The sequence below is a fragment of the Molothrus aeneus genome, chromosome 18, assembly GCF_037042795.1.
Source record: "Molothrus aeneus isolate 106 chromosome 18, BPBGC_Maene_1.0, whole genome shotgun sequence".
Lineage (NCBI taxonomy): Eukaryota > Metazoa > Chordata > Aves > Passeriformes > Icteridae > Molothrus > Molothrus aeneus.
This window is the reverse complement of record NC_089663.1, coordinates 12,371,597-12,397,571: the sequence shown is the minus strand read 5'-3', so window position 1 is coordinate 12,397,571 and position 25,975 is coordinate 12,371,597. Positions and strand designations below refer to the sequence as shown.

Genomic DNA, 25,975 nt, shown 5'->3' with positions numbered 1-25,975 from the left:
ACTCTGACCGGTGGACCTTCCCCAAATACCCTCTGCCTCATGCCAGGAATGGGCTCTGCGGCTGAGAATAGGAAAGTATTGGGGGAAATATCGCTGCTTTCAAATGTTCTGAGGGTTTTCAGCTTGTAAAGTGCTCTCCCGAGTTTCCCCTTGCGCCCTGCTCCCAGTGAGGATGGCGTCTGACATCTGGAATAGGAAAGCACTGGGGAAAATATTGCTGCTTTTAAGTATTGTGAGGGTTTTCAGCTTGTAAAGTGCCCTCCCAAGTTTCCCCTTGCGCCCTGCTCCCAGTGAGGATGGCATCTGGCAGGACATGAAAAAGGCCACCTTGTCCACAGCCAGCAGCTCAGGGCTGCAGGGTACTCAGTCCTTGGAGGAAAAAAAGGAGAAAACCTCTTTTTATGTATCTTTAAATTCGGTGCCTAGACAAAAGCATAAGACATATAAATGGATTAACAGCCATGGTTTATTAGCGCTCCTTAATTCACTTCACAGGGCTGAGGGAAAAGTTATTAGCAGATGTATGGCCAGTAATAAGCTAATTATAACCCTGTCAGATCAGAGATTTGAAGAGGTGGGTAGTTTTGTGTGTGAGATAACTATAATTGTCTGTTAAAGATTATGAATTAATATTGATTTAATAAAGCTGTGGCCATTTATTTCTGTGGTAAAAACTAGTTAGTTATTCTGTGAGCTGCCCCGTCACCGTGGGAGGCAGCAACCATCTGCAGGAGGTGTGTACTGGGGAGGCCAAAATGCAGTGGGACTGGTCACTGAGCCTGTGTCCTGCCTGTCCCTGTCCCCACAGGTGGCTTTGACAGGGACAGCTTTGTCCCCTGGCTCACAATTGACTCCTGGTGCCTCTGTGCAGCACAGCAGCTCTGCCCCGGGGTCACCACGCACCTGTGGGAGGGGACAATGCACTCGCTGCTTTTAGCTGGATTTAAAACCAACCCCTGCACTTATCTGTGTTTAAAAGGTGATCTCCTCAGGAGGGACGTGACCCTCTTGGGGTTCTGTCTGTCCCCTGATGTGTTGGAATGTCAGGGCAGGCAGATGGAGCATGAGCCACTGCTGGCCCTGGCACAGGGTGACCAAACACAACCCAAACCCACTGAGGGAGGGAATGGGACAGCTGCTGAGGACCCCCCAGCCCAGCCTTTTGGGAGAGGGAGCTGAGGAAATGGCCAGGGAAACAGAGGCCAAGCCTTGTGGCCAGGGTCAGGACTGGCTGGGAAAGCAGAATTTCATTGCAATTGCAGTGTCAGGACTGGCTGGGAAAGCAGAATTTCATTGCAATTGCAGTGTCAGGGTGCTGATGGGGTCCCTCTCCATTGGTGGGCTGATGCACAGGGTGGGACCACCCTTGCACCTCGGGGATGAAGGCAGCCTGGTGTTGCTTGAATCATTTCCCAATTTACAGCCACCATCCAGGATCACTTCAATTTCACCTCTCTGCGCGTGGCTGGGTGCCACTGACTTTGGTATATTTCACATTGCAGAATTTGTTTCTGCAAATCACTGGCAGCTTGAGGGTGAGCACAGAAAAAGGCAGGAATGGGGAGTGGGTTTGAGACCCCATGGCACCAGCTGCATCCTCGGGTTTTGCCTTTCCCCCTTCCCCAGGGAAACATGCAGAGGTTTTTAGTTTGCTTGGTGTTTTCCCTGAGACAGATCCACTTCCCCAAGGTGAGCTCCATCCCTTCACATCGCCCGAGTCCCACCGAATTCCTGTCATGCCTGGAGCAAGTAAAGGCAGGTCACCAGGGCGGTGGGAAGGTGCTGTGGAGGCAGCTGCGTTGCATCATGCAGGGCAGGGCTGCAAACCTCCTGCTGCCTCCACCCTTTGCCAGGGCTGCCCCCAGTCCCTCCCTGAGACCAGCAGCTCCGAGACCCCTCATCCCTGTGCCTGGATGTGTGGTTATGGAGGGTAAACCCCCGCCAAAGTTTTCACTCACACTGCTCCTGGTGGGCTGATGCTCGATAAAGTCAATTACAGGCTGACTGAGGCTAAAGGCTACGGCTTGCTTTAGATGTAATCACTTTCCCCTGAAGCTTTCTATGGGAGGGTGGTTTCAAAGGGAGGGTGGCTCCTGTTTTGCATCTCACTTCTTTTCCTGGAGGAGTTGAGGTCAATCTAAGCAAGAAAACACCCCGATTTCCTTGCATTTGTACCGGGCATGGGGCAGGTTTAACGTAGACCATCTCAAATATCTGAGGCAGGACTCCAGTTTTCCACTGAGGGCTGAAATCCCCCTCTTTGCTGCCGGACGGCTCGCATTACCATTTTATCTGATGGAATAGCTATCAACGGCAGCTTCCAAGTGAAACGCTGAGGAAAATCTGTGTAAGCTATCTGCAGCACAGACACACCGGGACTGCAGGGACAGCCAGGCTCTGTTCCCAGCTCCAACGGGAGTGTTGGTGTCTCTCTGCAGCACAGCACCCACGGCAGCTCTCCCTCTGCTCCGGGCAGGCTCACCCTGAAATCTCAGCTCCCGGAGCCTTGAGATGCTGCCACAATCTTATCTGTGATATCTCCAGCTCAAGAAGCTTCCAGTTTCCAGGGGAAAAAGCTTGAAAACAGAAATCCTCGAGTCTCCAAGAGCTAGAAATGTGCAAGGGAATAACCCCCCTGCTCTAAGGGCAATGCCACTGTGAAAAACCCATATTCCCACTGCAACATCAGCCTGGTGATTCTCTTTGGCACCATGGCCTTGTGGACTGCAAGAACAGGCAAAAAATCCATCTGTGCTCTGGCAGAGTATTTGGTGTTGCTGGAAAGTGTGTTCAACCCTAAGGGGTTTATTTAGGTACATTTGATTCTAATGTTGTTCTAAGGTCACTGGGATATAAAAGCCTGGCTCCTGTAAAATTAAAGTCCTGAGACTTTTTGCTGTGGTACAGGACTTACCTTCCATTCATTAAGTGAAACATCACAGATATTTTAAAAAAATAAAAAAAGCTCAGAAAATGCTAAATGGCTGGAGCAGAGAAGCCTTGCAATGCAACAGGGATAAATTCGGTCCTTTACCTACCAAGACAAACATATTTTCAAGAGAAAGATCTGATCCGCTCCTTTGCTTTCACAAGACAAGTCTGTGGATAAACCAAAGTCTCGAGCTACACAAAGGATGCTGCCCTGAGCCAGCAGACACACAACTGCCACAGGCACGGCAGGGCAACTTTTCCTGCTTTTTGTGACGCGCCAGGCTCATTTCAGGCCATTTGCCTGCTGCTCCTGGTGTTTATGCTCACACCGCGGCGTGCGCCCGTGCTTACAGATCGAGTGGGGTGGCTCCAGGAGACCGAGCCCAGGCCTGGGAAAGTGCCTGTGCCCTGCAGCCGTATTGGGGCAAGGAATGCCGAGAGCTGCCCGCTCTGCCGCCGGGAAAATGCAGGGAAAGAGCAGCGAGCTGCAGGGCACCCCTGCATGCCCGCATCTGCTGCTGCAGCGGGGGTTAGGGTTAGGACACGCGGAGGTTTTTACAGCTGCTGGAGCAGGGGAGGTTTTCTGGATGCTTTTCCAGCTGTTGGGGTCATGCATCACTGGTGGCAGGGAGAGGGGTGGGCTTGCCCGGGGAGGGACACCCAGCAGAGCAGCGGGAACAGTGGTGGCTGAGGAGATGTGACCTTCCTCATCCCCCCTGGGAGGATAGAGGCGAAGAAAAAGTGTGGAAAAGCAAGATATTAGTTCAAATCGGTCAGTGACTTGGGTCGCCTCAGTGCTGATTCCTGTGGGCATTTGCTTATTAAATTATTCAGATTTTCCTGCAAAGATCGCACCCCGAGAAGGTTTTTGATGTAATCGGGATCACAGCACAGACATTAACCCAGGGCTGGGAATGTGCATTACGGGGTCTTCTCCTGAAGCCCCCCACCTTCCTTTTGCGGGAAAACGGAACTTTCTTAACCATGGAATGCTTAACTATGTTGCCGTGGAATGCTCTGGACAATTTCTCGGGGCTGAACCTTTGTCAGGGCTCAGAAAACCAAAGGGTGCCCGACCTGCTCCTCTGAAGTGTCCGAACTACCACCGGCACGAGTGGCCAGCTCACACCATAAGTGAGAATCCCTGATTTGTACCCAAAACATCATCCATGACACGCAGGGTCACTAAAGCACCGGTAACGCTGGGAACACCGGCGGCAGCACCGAGGTACCCGGTGGCACTGATAAGGCGCTGGCAGGGGTGCAGCCGGTGGCAGCGGCGGGGACAGGGATGCGGCGGTGCGGGGTACAGCGGATGACAGGGGGACAGCCAGTGTCGGGGCACAGCCGGTGTCGGGGTGGTGTCGCGGTACATTCGGTGACAGGGTACAGCCGCTGTCGCGGTACAGCCGGTGACAGGGTACAGCCCGTGTCGCGGTACAGCCCGTGTCGCGGTACAGCCGGTGACAGGGGTACAGCCGGTGTCGGGGTGCTGTCGCGGTACAGCCCGTGTCGCGGTACAGCCGGTGACAGGGTACAGCTGCTGTCGCGGTACAGCCGGTGACAGGGGTACAGCCGGTGTCGGGGCACTGTCGCGGTACAGCCCGTGTCGCGGTACATTCGGTGACAGGGTACAGCCGCTGTCGCGGTACAGCCGGTGACAGGGTACAGCCCGTGTCGCGGTACAGCCGGTGACAGGGTACAGCTGCTGTCGCGGTACAGCCGGTGACAGGGGTACAGCCGGTGTCGGGGCACTGTCGCGGTACAGCCCGTGTCGCGGTACAGCCGGTGACAGGGTACAGCTGCTGTCGCGGTACAGCTGCTGTCGCGGTGTCGCGATCCGCGGCTCCGCCGGGTCCCGCCGGGCGCTGGGCGGCGCGGGCGCGCGCGGCCCCTTTAACGCGCGCGGGCGGCGCGGCCCCGCTCCGCCCCGCCCCGCCCGGCCGGCTGTGGGGCGGCCTTAGGGACCGACCGAGCCACCGAGCGAGCCACCGAGCGAGCGAGCGACCGCCGCCTCCCGCCGCGCCGGGGCGGGCTGGGCTGAGCTGGGCAGGGCTGGGCTGGGCTGGGCGCTGCGGGGCTGGCGCTGCGGCGAGGGGCGGCCCGGCCCCACGGACGGACAGACGGGCGGGCGGGCGGGCGGCGCGGCTCGCAGCCCCATGGCTCTGGATTTATAAACACGGCGCAGATGGCGGGGCCGCGTCCCCGCGCCCAGCGCTGCCCTGCCGGCCGCTGAAGCGGGAGCGGCGGCGGCGATGGGGGGCGGCAGCTGCCGGCGGGATTAGGTGAGTCGGGAGGGGGGAGCCCCGGGGGAGCCCCCGGTGCCGGGGTGCGGGTGGGTCGGGCTGGGGGGGCCGCTCCGCTTCGCTCTCTGCAGGTGGGGGAAAGGCGGCCGCGTTACGTAAAAATGAAAATGTGCCACGGGAGCTGCTCGCCGGAGAGAAACTTTCTCTTATTATTTTCTTTTTTTTTTTTTTTCTGTTGGTTTTGCTGGTTTTGGCCTCAAGGGAACGCGCCGCCCAGGAGCGGCGGGGCTCGGGAGCGCGGGGGAGCCCCGCACTTGGCAGACTGGCGGGGACACCCCTCTGCGGGGTGGGGGCACCCAAGGGCCTTTTTTTTTACCCCCCTTTCCTCTTTTTTCCTCCTTTTCGTTCAATCCCGCTGTGTTTGCGGCTCTCGCCCCCCGCACGTTGGGGGCCGGTGGGTTGGAGCAGTGAATGAGCATCCGGGGGGCACCGGAGCGGCCCTGCCGTGCCCGGGGAGCGGGGGCACGGCCGGTCCCGGCCATGAGGGGGGCACGGCCGGTCCCGGCCATGACGCGAGCTGCAGGGCTGGCTCCTCGGGCCGAGTGCTGTTCGCCGTGTAAATATTTACGGGAGGTAACTGAGCCGGGTGTCTGCAGGCAACAAGTGCACGTTTCTCTGAACCCCAGCTGAGGTCTCTGAAGTAATCGCTTTTTTTTTGTTTTCTTTTTGGTTTTTTTGTTTTTTTTTTTCTGTTGATTCTTATAATTTCCTGTTCCCCCTTCTCCCTCGGCCCTTCCTCCTGCTCCCTTGCCCTGACAACGCACAAAGAGCAGGCTGCAGTGGGTGCAGGCAGCTGCCTGCCATGTGGGCTGCTGCCAACACCACTGAAGCAGCAAAACCTGCAGGACTCGGGCTGGGGCTGCCCGGGGCCGTGCTGACCCAACCAAGCCATCGCTGCTTGCAGCGCTTTGAACCCTCGGGAAGCCCAGCACGCCTGCAGGCGCTGCTGCCTGCGCCCGAGGCTGCGGCTGCTCCCTGAACTTTGTGTTTTGGGTCAGCTCAGGAATGTGCGGGAGAGGACAGTGCTGCTGGAGGTGATCTGTGCAGTGGGTGTTTCCCAACCCCTCGCTTCACAGGCGGTTATGGTTTGAACTCTCCCTCGGTATTCCCGTGAAGCAAAGCTTGGCGCTCTGGATGCCTGAAAAACTGTCAGGGTTTTTTGCTGAATCTGATGTTTTTAATCAGTTTGGTTGGTGTGATATCGTTCCACTGGTGTTCCTTGGTCATGTGGGGTGAGAGTTTTTTCATTTAGTATATAGGGTTTTTATCAGCAAGGTTAAGTTTAAGTTTGCTGTGTGCTTTACTGATAAACACTTGGTACTACTACTGATTCATAAAGGGAGCCAATGTGAGTTGGGACAACTGGGTGAGCATTTCCCTCTCTTCTGGAAGTGGTGACAAAACTCTTCAAGGGCTCTAGTGCAGCCGTGTATTGTGTATTCCTGGATGGTTTTAATAAAACAGTGCTTAATTCTCTGAGTTTCAGTGCTAATGATGGGTGACTTTGGGATTCAGCTCAAACCTCCTGAATGCCTGGTTCTGCCAGCTCTGTGCAGGACCTGTGCCTTGGGTGAGGAATTCAGTGAGCAAGGCTCGCAGAGCGTGTTGGTGGGGTTGAGTCCCACGATGCCATGGGAGGGAAGTTTTGCCTGTGACAAATATTTTATAACTTTAGTTGAGTAAGTTTCGCTGTGAGAGAGACTCTTGCAAAACGTGTTTAGTTTATTGAAAGCAAATGCACTCAAACCTCGGTTTGTTGTTGCCAAAAGGGAAAAAGTAGAAGCTATTTTTGGTGTGAGAGAGGAGATGGGGCACGCACACGTCTGGGGCAGGAAAACACTGGTACTTTGTTCTCCTGGCTTCATGTGGGTGGTGGTTTCTGTTACTTAGCTGTGTGTTTCTGCCAAGTTGCAAAACATACCTGGTTCTGAAACCACTGCGGAGGTCAGGGCTGGCTCTGGAGCTGGTCCTGGGCCTGCATGGGAACGCCTCCCACATCAGCATCTCCAGCCCTGGAGAAGCAGGTGGGTGCCTCTGCCTTCACACCTTGCAGCTCCAGGGAGGTGACTGGCATTTTTTTGCAACAGGATCTGCACTGAAACCATAAACTTGTTTCGTGCAAGCAACCAGCCAGCTGCTGCTTGGCAATACTTTTCACTTGCTAATGGCTGTGGTTGGATTTGAACCAAGCTGCCTCCAGTGGAGGTTGTACTAATCCCTGGAGCCATCCTGCGCTAAATCCAAAGAGGGTTTGGTTCAGGCCGTGTTCACGTCTTGTAATTAGGAGATGCAGCGTGGTAAAGGCAGTTTTGTTGTGATTGGCAGGGCTGGTGTGCATGCAGCTGTGCTGATAGCTGCACGTGGTGAGAGCTCCCCGACTCATCTCCACGGCTGGAATTGGGTCATAGGAGATATCTTCATCTTTTGTGACGTGGCTGTGATTTATTTGTCCCCCTTGATGGCTGCCAGTGTTCCTAGTTCTGGTTTTTAGTGGCCTCTGCTGCAATATAATCCTTTTTGCAATCTGGTTGTCCTGGGAGAAACCTGTTTGAAACTGAGTATAATTGATGTGCCTGAGATACCATCATGGTTGTGTCCCTGCGGGGGGAGGAAAGGTACGATCTTGTCAGTTTCTAGATGAGTGGCTACAGAAGGAGGATTAAGTCGGTAACTTTTCCGAGGAGGGTTTGGGGTGGCTGATTTGAGCAGCTGTGAAGGGCAGTGGGTTGGAGGAGGGCCTTTGGGGTGCAGTACTCCCCATCCCTAACCAAGGGTCTCGTTCTGACCAGATCACTTCACAAGTCAGAAAACTGAGGCTGGTGGGGTTATGTGAAGTTCAATGTGTCAGAGCAAGTCTGCTGGAGAGCTGGTGAAGAGTCTCTTTCTCCATGAGTGCTTTGCTTGTTCACCGTGAGGGCTCGTTACTCCCAGTGGCAGAGTGCTGGTTCCCCCCTGGGTTTTGTGGCTGTGGGCAGTGGTCCCCAAATGCAGCCCCTGGGCTTGGCTGCAGGGGTGCACAGGGATGGGAATCCAGGCCAGTGTGTTCTTTGGAGCACTGTTATTTTTGTGCAGCTGCGTTTTTAGGAGCTGTGGCTCGCTTTAGTCTTTGCTGAGAGTTTTCAGCAAGAGAGCAGGGTCAGCTCTAATGGAACTGGAAATGAGGTATAGCAGCACCCAGTTGCCTCTCTGATTAGTGACTGAGGCTTTTGCAGCTGCTTAAGGATTTGGGCATTGTGAGGTCATGGATTCTCATCGAGGCTGCTGTGGCACAGGCTCCTGCACGGCTTTGAAGGGCCCTTGCTGTGTATCAACATAGGAAGCAGCAGAGAATTGCTATTTATGGCTGGGCTTGTGCTGGCACACAGGTGTTGAGGTCTCTGATTTGCCCTGTAATGTCAAGGGATAGATCTTTGCATTGCAGTAGAAAATGGAAATGTGTGGCATTTAATGAGCGTGACTAGAGCAGAGCTGCTTTCCCAAAAGGAAGATTGAAGAGGGAGCTGGAGCTCCAGAACAGAGGGCACAAAAATGCCTGTAATGGCTTGATCAGAGTGAGGGATGGATCTGGCAGGAAGGGAAGGAGGACAGAAGAGCAGAAGGAAATGAGTGATTCATCAGTTTTGGGAAGTGATCCCTGACCTGAACACGAGGCAGCTGCGGCACTTTACTGGGAATTGAGAAATCTGGGCTGCACCCCCAGTCCTGCTGCCCACCCTACTTGTCACTTCCCTCCTTGAGGTCACCAGTTCTCTGTTCCTTCCAACTTGCCTTTGGCAGCTGGAGTCTCTCTGGGGTATGGACTGTTCCTGCTAAAGGTGAGCAGGGTCCCCGGGAGGGGATGTTTCTCATGAGCAGGCAGTGCTCACACGGTAGCATCTCCCCTGCCGCCTTCACTGTGCGAAGCTGAGAAACGTCACCTGGCTGAGGGTGGGCAGGTGAGGAGGCACTGATTGCTGATGATCTGAATCTGGCTTGGAGAGGCCCAGAGAGGAGCCCTGCCTGCAGGGGAGAGCTGCCTGGCACTGGAAGAAAAGCAGTAAAGGTGGAGGTGGTTGTCCATGACTGTGATTGTGACCACAGTGCTAGAGCTGGAGGGGATTTGGGGACGGGGAGGGGACAGCGAGAGCACAGCAGTGGTTATGTGCCTGCTGGGTGCATGCAGGATGCTGATATGGTTAGTGCTCTCTTTATAGCTGCAGAGCACTGAGCAAACATTAATGAATGTAAAGGATAGCAGCTCTGTCTAGTTACAGAGAAGGGAAGTTACTCCAAATTAACTTTATGATCCGTGAAACTGAAGGTTATTTAAAAAAATAATAACGTAAATGGAAATGCTGAAGTTTTTCAGAGTCGCTGAGTACGCTGCTTGTTGTTTAATGCCTTCCATTTTTTCACTCCCAGTCTGTGTTTTTGGCTGGGGAACAAATTATAAGCAATATCAGCTTACACTTGGATTTGAACCCACATTGCTCTTAGTCAGCTGAAATATTTCCCCTTATCGCTGCTCCCATAATGTTTATTTTAGACCGGATAGCATCATGGCTTTTCTGCTCGCTGTAGGGAAGAAGCCAGTCTTTGAAATAGCCCAGCACCTTGGAAAGAAATGATCTCAAAGCCAGTTTGGTTTCTGAATGAGGTACAGCTTAATTTTCCACCAAGAGGTTTATGCGAGGCTGGATCCCAGAACGTTTTGCGGCATTAAAAACCCAGGAGGTGGCAGATGGATGAATTGCTGACAGATTTAAAATCGTACGACAAACATAAAGCATTGAGACGTGAGGCCAAGGCAGCAGGAAGGTTGCAGGGAGAAACGGAGGCAGAAAGGTCGAGTAAGTTATTCTGGGCAGAAGAAGATGTGCAAGCAAAGTGGGTTCAGCTGGGATGGGAAGGGAAGGCCTTCAAGAGGAGGGATGTGTCCAGGAGTGCGTTCCCATCATAGCACAGGGAACCCTTTGTGTCTTGGGCTGATGGTGAGAGGAGGATGAGGAGGAGGAAGGAGGCCAAGCTGAGCATTGGCAGCAGTGATGAGGCTGGGAGCGGGGTTGCCCTGGGAGGAGACGGGGTGATGGGGTCCAAATAGTTTCCTCCTGTGGGAGGTGATGCGAGGGAGAGTGCCAGCATGCAGGGAGGCCAGGGATGGTGTGGGTATTGTCTCTGGAGCTGCAGGCCTGGCTGTGGCTCTCTGGGTGGGTGGTGTGTGTGTCAGGGAGGGAGGCAGAGCCGGCAGGATTTCCTCTCTGCAGCGCTGGCTCCTGGGTTAATAACTAACCAGGCAGTCTAGGTTTATCCTTTCATTGTGGAAGAGAATTATTTACATAATACCACTCCACGTAATCTTTATTTAGCATTGTTTCCCTGGCGTAACACTGGACAGAGCGGTGGTGCCCAGAATGCAGCTTTGGCCAAACGTGTGGGAAGTTAACTCTTCCAGTTGGGTGTGCTTCTCTCTGCCTGCTCAGGGAACTGGCTGTAAACTCAATAAATACTTCAGTGAATAAATACTTCAGTGAATAAATACTTCAATCTATTCTGTAGTTTTTGGGACTTCTGCATCCTCTAAACTCTGTTTTCTGCAGGCTCTGGCTGGTGCTCTGTGCTGGTACCTGAATGTTGCCTACCAGCTTCTTAAGCAACACAGTTTGGGTTTGTCCTGTGCATGTTAGGGCAGGAGAGTCGTTTGCAGTGTGCTCTTCCTTGTCTCTGTGTTGAAGAAGGCAGAAGGAAAGAAATGTGTCAGCCCGTGGGTGGAGGATGACAGGATTTGGGAAGGTTCCTGGTGCAGATCGTCCCATCGTCTGCCTTCAGCCCCTGAGGACTTGCTGCCTCCCAGGTGGGCAGGTTTCATCCTCCTCAGGGAGTGTTTAATTGCAAGGTCTGGAGGCTTAGGTGGTTGTGCAAAGAGCTCGGGCCTGATTATTGCAACAGAGCATGGTGAAGGACAGAGCCCCGTTCTTGGGTGTCAGTGGGATGTGGTGGGAGAATTGAATTGCTGAGTAGGATGACAGGCAAAGAGCTTTCTGAAAATCTGCCTGTGCCTCCAGCTGTGCAATGCTGGCTGGAGAGGGTGGAGGGTGTCTTTTCCTCTGCACTGCGGGATGTGTGGGCTTCTAACAAGCTGTGGCAAACAATGGAAAGTTGGCTTTCTTCTGAAAATATTTTAAAACCTTATAAAATTACTCCAGCGGCTAAATTTTTATAAGACCAGCTCTCAGCTGCATGGTACTTGATCACTTCATAAATAGCTCAGTCCTTGGCCTCTGCAAACTTCTCAAACCTGTACCTGCAGTGCTGCAGAAGCCCTGGAGAGCAGTGGTTTATCAGTGGCAGCACCTGGCTCCTGCAGCAGAAGCTCTGTGTAAGTGTTTACTGCCGAGGCCGCGTGATCTCCGTGCTGTGATGTTGCAAGGAGCTGGTTTTGGGAGGCTGTGAGTCCCCAGTGATTTACGCTGCTTTACCTGATGGTGCAGGCAGGGTCTGGGCTGGATGTTGGCTCTGGAGGCCTCTGTGTCAGCCTTGCCGAGGGCGATGCGGGTCCGTGGCTGTTCATGCTGCTGATGTGGACGTTACTCGCTCAAGCCTGAGACTTGCTGGAACAAAGGTAGCTGTGAACACCCTCTTTGAACCAATTACACCTGGCAGGGTGAGTTTGGATCAGTGCTGAGACTCTGGCATTCCTGATCACTGCTTGAGCAAGCTTTGTCTACTGCCTCCTCAAGCCCATGCTGTTACCATCATACATTTGTGACATGGTGTGGTGTGTAAATCTTGGGTGTCTGTCAGGGCAGTGGTGTTTGGTACCAGAACTTTATGCTCAGGGAGTTTCTCTGGTTTGGTAGGGGTGTTTTTATGGCATCTGAACCTTAAATAACTATGTCCCCTCATTGGTGTAAGAATTTCTTGTGTTTAGCAAATAACTACGTCCTCTCTTTCCTATTGGAAAAACTTCCTTGATCAAGTCTTTGCTTTTCTGTGGGTACCACGTCACATAATGCCATTAATAAACTTTTCAAGCTCCATCTTGAAAGCAGTTACAGCTTTTTTTTTTTTCCCCTTTGCTGCAGAGTTTCAAGCTCATGCCAGAGTGTCAGCTTCATTTCTAGGTCACCGGTCTGCCCTTTCATTTCCCCCTCACGCTCAAGTTGGCCGGCTTGTTTTGATTTGGTAATATGTGAGGTGGTGTCCACAGACAAAACCAGGCAGGCCAGTGAAATTCATGTTTCCCTGCAGCCTTGTTCCTGTTGTGCGTGTGAATAATAATTTCCAAATGCTAGACCAGAGGTGATTAAAAACTGTCAAAGAAATAAAATGCAGCAAAGTCTGCATTACAGGAATCTGTGTGTTCAGTGTTTTGGGAGAACTCTCTGAAGTGGCAGTGGAAAAAGCCTTCAGAATTCTTATTGAAGTCTTTCTAGTCTTAAATGTCCCTTATTCAGGAGGTGCTGCTCAGGCAGCCTGAGCATATCCAGGCTCTGCAGGAGGTTGGTTGCTGCTGTCTGGGGGGGGACCTGGAGTCAGAAGCTCTCCCTTTAGGGAATTTTTTGGGATCCAGAGCTACAGCTGAGGTATTTTTGCATGCTGTGGGCACAGGCACCTGGGCAGCCAGCTCAGCTGCAGCCTCGTGGCTGGAGCTGCTGAGCGTGACTGGCAAAGGGCGGAGGGGTGAAATGCTTCTCTGCAGCCCGAGTGGATGCTTGAGTGGAAATGAAGGGCTGGAAATCTTTCTGAGGAGCGGCACACGGTGTCTGTTGCTTGCTCTGAGTGAGTAGAGTTCTTTTTTTTTTTTTACTGAGCTGCAAGGCAATGGGTATTCAGAGGTTTTTATGCAACTTCGGTGTTGGGACGTGAAGCAGTTGTCATGTCATCAGTTAAGATGTGTTGAGCATCCTTATTTTTGGAGCAAATGATCCTGCTGGCAGCATGTATAGGAGGTGTCAGCCAGCTCTTTTTTTCTTCTTCCTCTCTATTTTTTTTTGCTTCATTTGTAGGTTTTAGTTTTGGCTTTACTTTGATATCTTGACAGGGTTGCTACTTAAAAATTGTTGGGGTGGGTTTTTTTTTTTGGGTTGGTTTTTTTTGTTGGTTTTTTTTTTTTTTTTTGGCTTTTGATGTCTACGTGTCTTGAGATGCACATAAAGAGCTGCTGTGGTTTTGGTCCCGAACCCAGCCAGCTGCCAGCAGCGTTCCTGAGGGCTGTGTGGTGTTGGAGTGAGAAACACTGCAGGGTTTTGGGCTTTCTCCAGCATTATGAAACAGAAGTAAAGAGAGAAGTCAGCATGTACCTTAAGGGTTGTGTTTTTATTTAACTCTCTCACTCTGCAGAGCTGAGGTTTGCATCTTCTCCACTGAGAGTGGTGCTCGTGAAATCTAATGCACTTCAGAGAATGTCCTTAAACTCTGCCAACAGCAGAGAAGGCTGAGAAATGGGGAATTTGCTTTGCCCTGAGGTGGAGGAGTCGTGCTGCAGAGGCAGACACAAGCACCCTGGTTGCTCCTGTTTCCCCTGCCAAAGGCAGAGTGAGTTTTGGTCTGGCTCAATGAGACGAGAGCTTTAAGCTCCATCTGTGTCTTATTTTTTTCTGCGTTTTGCTCGGTTGTGCTTTTTAAAGGTCTGTGGATTTCTTCTCAGCAGGAGGTTTCAGTCCCCACACAATGTATTATTGTGTTTGTCCCGCTCCAGTTCCTTGTTTGATGCGGAAACACCTTGAACCTTTGGCTGAGTTGGAAGGTGATGGCTGCAGAGTCAGGCCCGTGGCTGCTCCAGGAACAGCGTGTCCGTGCACGACTGCTCAGCCCGGGCTCACCCGGCTGCTGCTCCAGGCACAAAATGTGTTTGGCTAACACAGGCACTCCCCTGCCTTCTGATCAGCCAGCCTGCACACACTGATTTTTGTTTTAGAGGCTGATCCCCAGGGTAAGAGCACCATGCCCAGAAATAATGAGTGTTCACACTTGCCTTTACAAACTTCTTGAGTATTTTGCCAATTAATTCTTAGGTAACTGAGGCTAAAATATCTATTGTAAAGGACACAGCCAGGAATGCTGCTATCCCTGCTATTCTTCACTCATTCCAGTTTATGCAAAACTTGAAACAAGTGCCTGTGCTGTCTTGGCCATTTGCAATCTGCTTTATGAAGCTTCTTAACCAGCAGAAAAAAAATTTGTGTAAATAAACAATAAATACAGCAGCTTTGCTTTGCAACCTTGCCAAGTCAATTTGGTGTGTGTTGAGGGGGCAGAACAATTAGTTAGATAAGTCAATGGTCTTCTCTATGTTCTGTGCTCCTGTCACATGGCCACTCTCAGTTTTTTGGTAAGCGTAACAGAGAAATCTGTAAGAGCAACTATTTATGGCATGTGCAGAGAAGGGGGGAAGCTGACAGCTGAACATTAACCTGCTGAGAAAGGTGGGGCTGATTGTAGCTCTTGGTGGGGTTGGGGCTGTCAACCAGTGGTGATTGCTGCTCCCCTTTCCACAGCACCTAGCTCACTTTAAGCTGTTATTTCTGAAATTGGGGGACTTTGGCTGTAGTGCTGGTTGAAGGAGTTTGCCACCTCCCTGCCTCCCAGCATGTTCCAATCACAGCACTTCTCTCTCCTGTTATTTTTGACCTGAGTAGCTGAATGAATGTCTTCACCAATCAAGTCATGGTTTTAAGTCAGTTCAAAGTATGGGTGCTGCAATGACAGATGTGGAGCCAGGGGACACAGGACCTGAAATCAGGGAAGAGTTGCTGTACTTTGCACAACCTGGTTGTGCTTCAAGCCTTTCTTTTGTAGGAGTAAATTCCACAGGACTGAAATTCCCTTCTAAGAGGGGAGATATTCTCCCCAACCTTGTGCACAGACCTGTTTGCAGACATGCCATGTGTCTCTCCCAAGCATGGGACACACCAATGAATTTTGCAGCAGGTGATAGAGACCCTCAGGCAGGGTTCTCTTGGTGTTCCTGCAGCAGTTTCAGCTTGGGGTCAAGCTCAGGCACTGCTGTAGCAGCTCAGTCATTTCTGCCGTGGTCTGTGGCATCTGCTCCTTTTCTGTGAGCTGGAAATGAAGTACTTGCTTGGGAGTGGTGATTGAGAACGTTCCTCTGTGTCAGGCTCGGGTTTTCCACATTGTTGCTGCTTTGTGCTGGCTGCAGCACCTTTGTTCCTGGAGTCTTCTCGTGCACCCAGGAGACTCCAGTGCTCTGTGCTTTTGTGCTGTGGCCCTGCATGCCCAGGGCCAGCTGATGGAGAGCGAAGTTGGGCAGAAGCCATCCTCTATGCTGTGTGCAGCTTGTGAACCTGGCTCAGCCAGGCACCTGAGGAGCAGAGGGTGAGAGGAGAGTCCTTTCCTCAAGGGAGTTTAAACCTGCTCTGCCACAGCAGCCTTGCTGAATTACAAATTGCTTTTTCTCTCCCACTCTTTTCTAAATCTGCTGCTGTTCCTGAAGTTGCAGTGGGTTTTACTCATGGGTGCTAGTGCTTGGGTGAGCGTTTGCTGCAGAGCAGAGTTGTAAGCAACTGACGTGATGTTGATCATAATGTAAGTAATGACACTTAAAATGTTTGTTTGTTTGTGATATCCTGTGGTCTCTTTCCAGGCTCTGCGATTGACAGACAAGCTTCAGCTGTATTTGGCATAGTGTTTGCAGAGCTGGGCAGCTTTCTGTCACTTCTTTGACAGATAGGCATTGAATTTTTAAGAGAAAACAGAGCAGCTTTTTGATTTTTCTCCCCACTCAAAACCAGCCAGCCAAAAGCCAGGTGGAGGGGAGCTCCTGCATGCATTCTGTTTATTTTTATGTGCAAATGCATCTTCTTGATGTGTCATTAACCTGGTTGAGCTCGGTGCTATTTTTAGCAGCCTTCTGGACAGGGAGCAGTTCCAGTAAAGGGTTTGTGAGCAGCCCAGCCCAGGGGCTGGCACAGAGCCCAGGGTGGCAAGTTCCTTCCTCCCTGCCTGGCCTGGAGGGGCTGGATGGGCTCCCCTGTCCCCAGTCCCACACAAGGAAATCTGTGTAAAGCATTGCTCCTCAGTTCCTGTGGCCATGGTAACCGACTTGGATACATCAAACTTGACTAATTAACCTAATGGAGAGTGGTTTCCAGGCTCAGTCTCTCCCCTCGGATTTCAGAGCTGAACTTGTGTTGTCTGATCAGCCAGCACAGACTTTTTCAGAGTGGTTTCTTTCACAGGTTTCACAGGTTAAATTGAACTGGGGAGGATGGCTCAAATCAGTCTGATGTCTTGGGTCAGTCTGATCTCTTGCTTTTCGTTCCCTTCTCTGGGTAATCCCTCAGATTCCCATGGAAGGAAGGTCCCAAACTCAGATGCCAAAAATTTGTTCTGTTTTTTTGCTTGGACTGGGTGAGGTGAAAGTGGATACTTTCCTGCATCTCTGCTGTTTCTGTACTGCAGGATCTCTGCCACCCTGACTTTCTGTTTAAAAATCTGTGAAATCCTCAGGCATGAAACAAACCAGCACATGCTGGAGATGTCTGTGCACATCTTCAGGTCCCCTCATCTTAATGTACTAGTGAAAGGCATTGCCGCTTTGCACTGTTTCTCCTGGGTTTAATTATTATTTCAGTGATTGGAGCTGCAGACTGCAGCAGGGACTTAAGAGTTCAGCCTCAATTAAAAACTACCCTGTGCCAGGCAGATAGCAGCAGGCAGCTCTGCTATTCTCAAGTGTCTCCAGCAGTCCACTGAAACACCATGTGATTGGCTCAGTTGAGAAATCTGAGTAGGCAGAAAGCAGTTTCTGGGATAAACCTTGTGAGTGCTTCTCAAAATAGCCTGAAAGCAAGGTTTTGCTTTCCACAGCCACTCTTGGTCCTTGAGGCTGGTCAGAATTTTTGGTGGATTACTAAATATTGCGAAGGTCTGATCTTCAAAAACCATAAAATCCTTTTTCTTCTCCTTTTTGATGCTGCCTCTGGTATGTTTAAACTTAAAGGATTTGCATTTTCATGTCTCTTTTAGCCTTAATTGTAAGTACTAGGACCTTCCTTAGTTGCTGCTCCAGCTTTTTATATTTTTCAGCAAAGCTGATGACCTCGTGTTTGACCCTTGGAAACCTCTTGGGCAGCCCAGCAAACAAATGTGGTGTGAGAAAAGCACATGATAGTAGCCTGAGCTATTACACTGGTCAGTCATTGACCAGGACTCTTGTTTTTTTTTTTTTTTTTCCTTTGAAGATTTGCTTAATCATTGGCATTGCAACCCCTGCTGTGCAGGGCACCTGGAGGGGTTTGCTGGCTGCTCCCCGTGATGTCTGAGGTGGCAGGGGGGCTTTAGAGAGTCCAGCACTGTAATCAGGTTTTACTGGGGAAGAGATTGTCATTGATATCCCTGGGATTTGGCATCTATATAAATACACCAGCCAAGCTCGGTTGAAGTGTGCAGGTTCACGTCAGTTCATTTGTCTGGGAATGGGGCTGGGAGCATCTCAGCACCATGGTCCTTGTGTGTGATTTCTGTTCCCAGTATAACCCACAACCTGCTGAGGGTCAATCCCTGTAAATGCTGGTGCAGCTGGAAGGGACTGCTTCAGACATGTCTGATTTTAGGACCAGTTGAGAGATGGGGATAAAAACTGCAAGGCTAAAAGTGATGAGGACAAATGCCCATGGGCCAGGGTGCTGCATGAATGACTAAAAGCTTGTGAAGCAGCTCTGAGATCTCAGAGCTGGGAGTTGTTTTTCCACCCTTGTTTACTGTGGTACCTCTGGGTGACACGGAGCGTTCAGCAGATGCTGCTAAACTGAATTCTACAGCTGAATTCACACTGGAGAAATGAGAATTGCTTCTTTTTGTTGGGGAAAAAATAAATCTGCTTTTATCACATCCTTGTTATCCTTACAGCCTGTGGCTTGGAAAATGAGAGAAAATTGATAGTGAGGTCTGAGTGGCATGTGGAGAGAGGTAAGATCCTGGCTTTCTGTGGGCCTCATTTCGTGAACTTTCTTGTCCTTCGTGCATTTCCTGATGTGTCAGTGGAACTGAATTTCGTTGGCAAAAATGTGGTTTGAGTGGATATCTTAGATTAACTCTCAATTGCCTGCCTAAGGGTGATTTTTAAGCGAGGTTTCCAGCAGCATCCCTGCTCTTGCTGTGTCTTTGGCTGTTGCTCCCAGACTGGCTGTCTGCACCAGGGGCTCTCTGCAGAGAGCAGCCTGTGTTCTGTGCCCACGTACTGTGCAGAAGCCATGAAAAATGTTCTTCAGATGACAGTGATTTGGGGTAGCTCTAGAAAATAATTTTCTGCTGGTGGATAGTACCAAACTATTTCCTTTCACCCCCTCCCTCCCTTCCCCAAAACAAAAGAAGAGATGAAAGGATTCATTAGGAATTATTCACTCAGCCCGGCCGCCTGTCTGAGATCTGGCTGTCTGCGTTCATCCCCCAGCTCAGGGAGGGTCAGAGGGCATCTCCCTGGGGAGGATTTGCTGTTGACTGAATTGCACTCTGTCATTATCCTGCTGGATAACGAATGCAGTGGCCTCATTGGCACTGGCTTCAGAAAAAGCACGGTCATCTGCATGTGGCCTTGAGGCGGGAGGAGAAAACCTAAGGGGAGCAGGGTGGAAAACCTCATCTTGTGGGAAAGATCTGGGACAGACCCAGGCAGTTTGGCACAGTGGTTTACTTGCTGTGTGCTGCTGAGCAGGTCTGTAGCTGCTCTGGACCTCTGTGTTATCTTCTTGGAGGTGGGGGGGACACAGCAAGTGGGTTTAAAGGACAAAATTCCGTCTGGTGAGGTGAAACTAGTTAAAGCTGCTCCTGTTTTCTTCAGTAGAAAATGTGGCATTCTTGTGACACAGTTTGAGATATTTTAATGAGATTTAAACAATTTTTCCCCCTCTTTGTTTTGTTTTCAAATAGGTTTCCTGAAAGAAAAACATACAAATCCCCCTGAGCTAATTGGTGTGTGATTTGAATTCAGCTGCTACCTTGGAAGAGCTTTTCCAGCAGCTGATCTGAAAACAGCCTTTCCCACAATATTGTGGGTTGTCAGTCAGTGCTGAGGGATCTTGAAGTTGCTGGTGGGAAGGAGAGAGATGTGTTTTGTTTGATATGCCGCATCTTTTAGTTTGAGTGTCACAAAATACTGAGAGATGTGAGAAAGACCCTAATGGAGAGGAGCTAGCAGAGGGATAAAAGTCATGGTAGCTGGAAATGTGTAAGAAACAGTTGTGGGTGCTGGAGCCCGTTGGGCTGGCTGAGGAAGTAGATAGACCTGAAGAAAATTTGCATTTTAAGCACCAATTTCAGATGTTACCCACTGCCTGGTGCCTTGACCTTCTGGCAGCCACTGGCTTAGAAGGGTTTAATGCTGTGCCCTTGCAGCATGTGGCTGCACGTTGCTGAAGCACGCTGGGGGTGGCCAGATGCAGCCCTGTGAAATAAAGTATTAAAGCTTCAAATGCTGGCCTTCATTGCCTTCAGGCTAAGTCAGTTCCCTGGAAGACGCTGTGATGAAATTGCTGGCCCAGGTAATTTGTGTCCTGATGATGAGCAGCAGAGAGGAGGGCAAGAGTTTGTGTGCCTGCTTATTGCTGTCATCTGTCTTGCAATCAGATATTTATGAAATGGCCTTTTGTGTTGCGGTGCGGGGTGTGTGAGTGCATATTTAAGTGGTTAGTAAATATAGTCAGTTGCTAGATTGGATCAAATCATCCTCTTAACAAATATAGACAGTGATGTTTTGCATCTGGGTGCTTTGACAGTAAAGTGCAGGAGGAGGTGGTCTTAGTGAGTTTAACGTCTTGTACCCAAAGCAGGGCAATAATTGCTTAAAATCACTGTAGTTCTGCTGCCAGCATTAAAGGATATAAAATTATCCTGTGCTGTAATAAATAAAAAAAATTACTGCTGCCTGGAAAAGTCTTGTTGCTCTAATCCAGGACAAAGTGTGTGTGACTGGTTGTGAGTCAGTTTAATTTCTTCTGGGGTCTGACCCTCTGGATTCCTATTGCTGCAAGAAATCCTCCTTGGAAGGCAATCATCCCCAGGCTGGTGCTCAGCTGAGCGATGCATGACCAAGTAGCAGCTTGTAGCATTTATGAACTAGGGCAGAAGTAGATCCCTTATTCAGACAGAGCTGTATAAGCCTCCAGTGCTCTATACTAGGCCCCAAATTTGCCTACATTATAAATAAGTCTGTGGCTGTGTGCTTGTGTGTTTCTTTTTTTAAGCTGAAGGCAACCCCTTAAGCTCTTTTCTGCAGGTCTGTTCAAGCTGGGGCATGGGGAATTCCTAAGAGGATTATCATGGTTTACTTGATACAGAACTTGAACTTGAGCAATGGCTTATCTTATCAGTGATAAAAGACATGGAAATGAAGTTTACGTAACCAAAGAGGCCTTGAACTGTGGCTTTTTTTTTTTTTTTTCTTTCCTGGAAACTGGAATGACAGATCTCCTGAGTTCTCTGTTCACAACTGCAGTGTTTGTTATCTGGTGGGTACTGTCTGCTTAGCACTGGCATTCATTTCTAGTGCTGTGTTTGGAGCTGTCCTGTGAAAAAAAGAAAAGGGGTTGAGGCAGAGGCTCAGCAAGAGGCGTTGTGGGCATTTTGTGCTTTTGCAGAAAGCTTGGTGTCCTTGCTGGAGAGATTGGTGCCATGTGGCTTGGTTGCAAGCCTCTGTGGTGCACTGAGCTCAGCAGGTGATTTGAAAAACAGCAGAGAGCAGATCCACCTCACCAGTGGGCTCTGAGCACAGGGCTGGAAAGGCTCCAAAGTTGTGAGTGAATTTTACCCTGGGAATAGATGGAGATGCCCTGTCTGTTCCCAGTGGCAAAAGTAAATGAGTGGGGAGGGCCAGGATAATCTCTTGGGTGGCAGCTAGAAAATGAATGCAGACAAATGAGCACTGCTGTGCTCTGGCTGTGCTGACTCTGGCACAGGTGGATGCACAGGAGCTGCTGCAGCACCCAGCAGCTGCTGGAGGAGGAGAGTGGCCTGAGCATCCCAGCTCTGATCCTGCTGGAAGTGCTGGGATGGGCTGGATGGGCTGAGCAGCTGCGTGCACAGCAGGGCTGCAGAGCAGGACAGCCTGGGCCACCTGCCCCTCTGCCCCCTCTCCTTTAAAGGGGGGATCCACAGTGCTCAGCAAGCAGCCCTGTGAGCAGGCATTAGCAAGGAGAGAGGAGCCTTTCCACCCTGCCAGGTTACAGTGGGTTTGCCTGCCCCGGTGTCCTACACCTGCTTTGTCTGTGCTGCGTGGGAGGAATTTTATTTTTTGAGCTCTTGCTGTCACAGATTGTGACAATGCCACAGAGGCCGTGCTTCCCACAGAAGGACTCAGCAGACAGTCGAAGGCTGGCAAGCTGACAGCACTTATTAGAGGTAACCTTCAGGAAATGCCACACACAGCCCTCGCTGAGCTTTCTGGCTCCAGGCACATACAGTATTTACACCACGCTTCTTGAGTTTCCCTGAAGGCTCTCAGCCTGCAGCTGCCTCTCTGTGCTCTGCCACCTGCCCTGTGTCCTCATGCTCCAGTGCCTGGGGTGGGTTCTGGCTGCTGGGCTCCTCTGGCAGCAGCCCACCATGCTGGGGGGGCTGGTGACACCAGCTCTTCCTCTGTCCTTTGGCCTCCTAAAAGGAGCTTGTCATAATCCAGTTCTGGAGCTTGGGGTAAAGCCAGCACCAAGTTTTCACACTGGTGTGTGCAGGGAATGAGCTGGTAACAAGTGCAGCCCTTGCACAGCAGCCCTTTGTTAAAATGCAAGGGAATTACCCAGGATCAGCTCTTTTGACTGAGCAGGTGACTGCCTTGAGTGGCTCTGTGTGGAGTTAAAAGCCAAACCCTAAGCACTAAGATTTGAAATTTTTTTCTCAGGTTGTCTTGATGGTATTTTTTTATCCTACATGGGTTGGGAGGAAGGAAATGTGATACTATCTGGTTCTAGTAAATGACAGTGCTGAACAGCACCTGAATGCTTTGTGGTGCCAGAGCCTGGACTGGGTAGGTGTGGGGAGGCAGTGTTGTGCACCCCATTGGGACATTTGCCCCAAAACCAGTTCAGGTATTTTCTCTGCTTCCTGGCTGAAAGATTGGGGAAGGTATATGTGAAGGGTGGGCTTTCAGGATGTGCTCAAGCCTTGCTCTGCTGCCCCCAGAGCTGGTGGCTCATGTATCTCCTACAGACCCAGAAGTGATGTTTTTCCAGCAGCAGGTGGCTGGAGTTTGATCCACCCACTCTCATCCTGCTGCCTGTAGTGTGCACAATTTGCTTGGTGCTCTGCTCCCTTCAGTGAAGGGTCGGCTGTGATCCTTCATGAGTGGATCTGCTGTATGAGAAGCAGAAGCCTGCTGTCCTACTGGATGTTACCCTGTTTGGGGAGATGGGAACTCCCTGGTGCTTTGCCCTGGTGGAGATGCCCTCTGGGATACACCAAAACCTGTTTTGGCACATGCACTTAGAGAGATTTCTTCCCTGCTACCTTGTGAGAACTGTCAGAGGGGAACCCATGGAACGGCATTAAAATCCCACTTTATTATTGTTAATTTCCCATAATACTCAGGCCTGGAGTGCCTGGTTGCTTGGCCTTGCTCGGTGGGGAAGAGCAGCACAGACTGCCTCAAGCTGAGGTCCCTTGGCTGTGTCAGCTCTGAATCCTCTGCTCCTCTGGTGTGGATTTAATTTCCACGGTGCTGCAAATGCTTCCCCAGTGCCCAGCTATCAATTGAAAAGCAGTGGGGGGGTCTGCAGGGGGGTGGTGATGGTGGGGAATGACTTGTGGTCTCCATGGCAACCCAGAGACGATAAATGGATCAATGTGTTGTTCTGCACCATCTGAAACTCCAGCAGCTCTGGCTAAATCTGGGGGCTGCCTTTGCCTGCCAGATCCTGCTGTGGGGTCATTAGTGTGAGCCAGCTCAGCCCCAAAGCCTTCCCATCAGCCTGCCTCCAGCATCTTGCTGGGTTTGCCACAGAGCAGGGGGTTTAGGGCTGGAAACCCACACTTGGCTCACCCTTGGCACACTTGGGGATTTGGGTGTTTAGAGCTGCACCACTGCCTTGGGTTTAGGTGCTGTTATGGGCAACTGGCCAGGCATCCCAGTCCCTGGGTTTGGAAAGGGTGAAGACAAATGCTGGCTTCCCTTCCAGCACTTGAAAAAACCTCCAGCTCTTTCTGCACAAGCACAAGGAGATTTATGGGGTTTTTTCCTGTGAGTTAAAGGCTTGGAATCCTGGATTCAGTTTGTGTTGGGGTGGTGGGTAAGGACAGCTGCCTTTGTTCTCACTTCTGCTTTTGGTGGTGTGGATAAACAGAAAATCTGTCTTCTGAGCTGCTGCTCCAGTGTTCCCAATGACCACATTTACCTACAAAAGAATATATTGATCTTTCTCCCACTAGATTTCATAAGAACTTACCATGTTCTGAAGTTTCCAATCCACTGCTTTTTAAACAAGAATCCTTCCAGTGCTGAGGTTTTTTACATGCTCTGGAGTAGGTTCAACCAGAGACTCCCCAGTTCCCAGCCAGGACCAGGGACTGGTGTGGCTGGAGCCAGTGGAAGGCAGTGGCTGTGTGTTGCTGGCTGGCTCAGCAGCACTGTTCCAGCCTGTGCTTTTCTGGCTGTGTGAAGGGATAATCCCTCCAGTGCTTTGAGTGCTGCAAATCTAAGGGACTGCTTTGTTTTGGTGTCAGAGGTTGGCTGTGGCGATGAGGATCTGTGCAGACGAGCTCAGCATCTGAGGCCCTGCCTGGCCTTGGCTGCTCTCACATCTGGGGGCATCAATGCTTCTCCCTGGCAGCAGGAGGAAAACTGTTGCCTTCTATTTTGCAAAGGGGCCTGGAGAGATGAGTTGCCAGAGGCTGCACCTGAGGCTTGTGATGAAGCTGGGAGTACCTCACAGAGCTCTTGAGCTTGAGTTTTCTGCCCAGACTTGCATCTGAGATAAATACTGGTGTCTGTAGTGCTCTTCACACCTTGATCTCCAAGTGCCTTTTGGGGTGATTGGAGGGACTTTGATTCCTTGGCCAAGTCTGTTTAGGCAGGGGTATGGGTGTATTTCACTTCTAATTCATAGTGTTATGTTTGTAATTTTGTTAGTGCAGACAGGGAGACCTGCTGTCTGCAGTGGGGTGGAAAATCCTCAAAGTATGCTCTGAAACCACTTTCTGTTGTGGTTCTGTCTGTCCAGCTCTGCCTGTAGCCCCTGGCATGTCCCTCCCACAAGCTGCTAGCAGGGCAGTTGTCTGCCACGCATCCAGAGGCCCCTTTGGAGATCACTGTTGCTGTTTCTAAAGGCTCAGTTGTGGGACAGTCTGGCCAAATGATCTGAGCTCGTAATTCTGTGCAGTGCAGCACTGAAATGTCCAAGAAATCTGCCATCTCTGTTGCCTTGTGAATAATTTATGGATCTCTTGACTCCAAGCTCATAAAAATCGATAACTCTTCGTGGATTTTTTTTTTCCCCAGCAGCAGCTTGGTTAAATTCTCCCATTCTTTTGAGTTGCTGATATTGAAAGGCTGTGGCTTGTTCGCTTACCCTGAGCCATGTTTTCTTTTTCACAGCAAAATTGATCCAGGCTTTTCCACAGAGCTGTCTGTTGCTGTTCTTCACCAGGATGTTTGGCTCAGGTTACTGAAGGAAACAACCTCCCTGCACCTTTTCCACGGGCTATTGCAAGTGTTTGGGCTGTTAACATTTCTGCTCTGGGGCAAAGCTGCAGAGCTTGGAGAGGTCAAAGTGCTTCTTGAGTGTTGTGCACTGGCTAAGAAGAGGTTTCAGCAGCTGCTGGGAGCAACTGGCAGCACCAGGCCAGTTCCTGCCAGTAGAACTTGCAGCCCCCTTAGCCCAATAATTCAGATATGGATATGTTAATTTATTCCTCTAATTTCTAGGCCTGTCTCTGAACACTGAAGCTCTCTGATCTTTGCTCCCTGTCAGGCTTGGAAACGAAGCCTGAAGTGTACCAGTAACAGCTGTGCCCTCTGTGTTGGGTTATTATCCTTTCAGAATTTAATAACATGACACCCCTTTTTACTGGATAGCTTGTCCTTCCCTCTAGGAACAGATCGATAACAGACTTGTATCTGCTATTTGGATGTAATTGCTGGTGTCAGCTGATGTCTGGTGCTGTTTCTCCAAACAGCCCTTGGAAGCTTGGGAGGCTGTGGGGACTGAGGATTTATTTTCCAGACTGGTGTTGCACCACATCCAAGAAACCTGAAATAAAGAGGTGGTTTTGCAGAGAACTTTCCCTGCTCCCTTCTCTTCCTGCTTGTATTTGGTGATATGTGGGCTGTGAGCTGGGGAGGGAGAGAGGAGAAATGGAGCCTCCAAAGGCAGTGCTGGATAACTCTGTCTGAGCCACAGTGCTGCATTTGGAGGACTCCAAGGAAATTAAAGCTGACTGCTTAGCAATGGTCTCAGTCTGCAGAGCATACAGATTTCATAGGCTGGCTGTAGATGATGGAGGATGGGTTTGGCTTTGAGGGGGGGAGAAGGCAAGAGGGTTCTCCATTGCAAACAATTTATTCTTGCTGAGTCTTTAGGGTAATTGGAGAGGGTAATTGCTGTACTTTCATGCATCTAATCCATGGGTTGCCTGGGGAAGAAGGAGGAAATTATTCAAGTGTAGGAAATAGGGGAGTTTACTCCAAGGCCACCCACCCCCTGCCTGGTCCTCTCTCTTCCTAGTTCCAGTTTTCTCTCTGGTTCCTGGGAGGTTTTGCTGGGGTAATTGATGGCACCACTCTTAGCTGGTGGGGAAGAGAGAGGGTGAGTTGT

General features: G+C 50.6%; 1 protein-coding gene across 1 annotated transcript in view; it reads left to right on the top strand.

Annotated features, from left to right (window-relative positions):
• The first annotated feature begins 5,119 nt into the window (after window positions 1-5,119).
• Window positions 5,120-25,975, top strand: part of NCOR2 (nuclear receptor corepressor 2) — a 226,323-nt gene continuing 205,467 nt past the window's right edge. The window contains exon 1 of the mRNA XM_066561983.1: window positions 5,120-5,216. The gene's annotated coding sequence lies outside the window, so the exon portion shown is untranslated. The remainder of the gene's footprint in view (window positions 5,217-25,975) is intronic.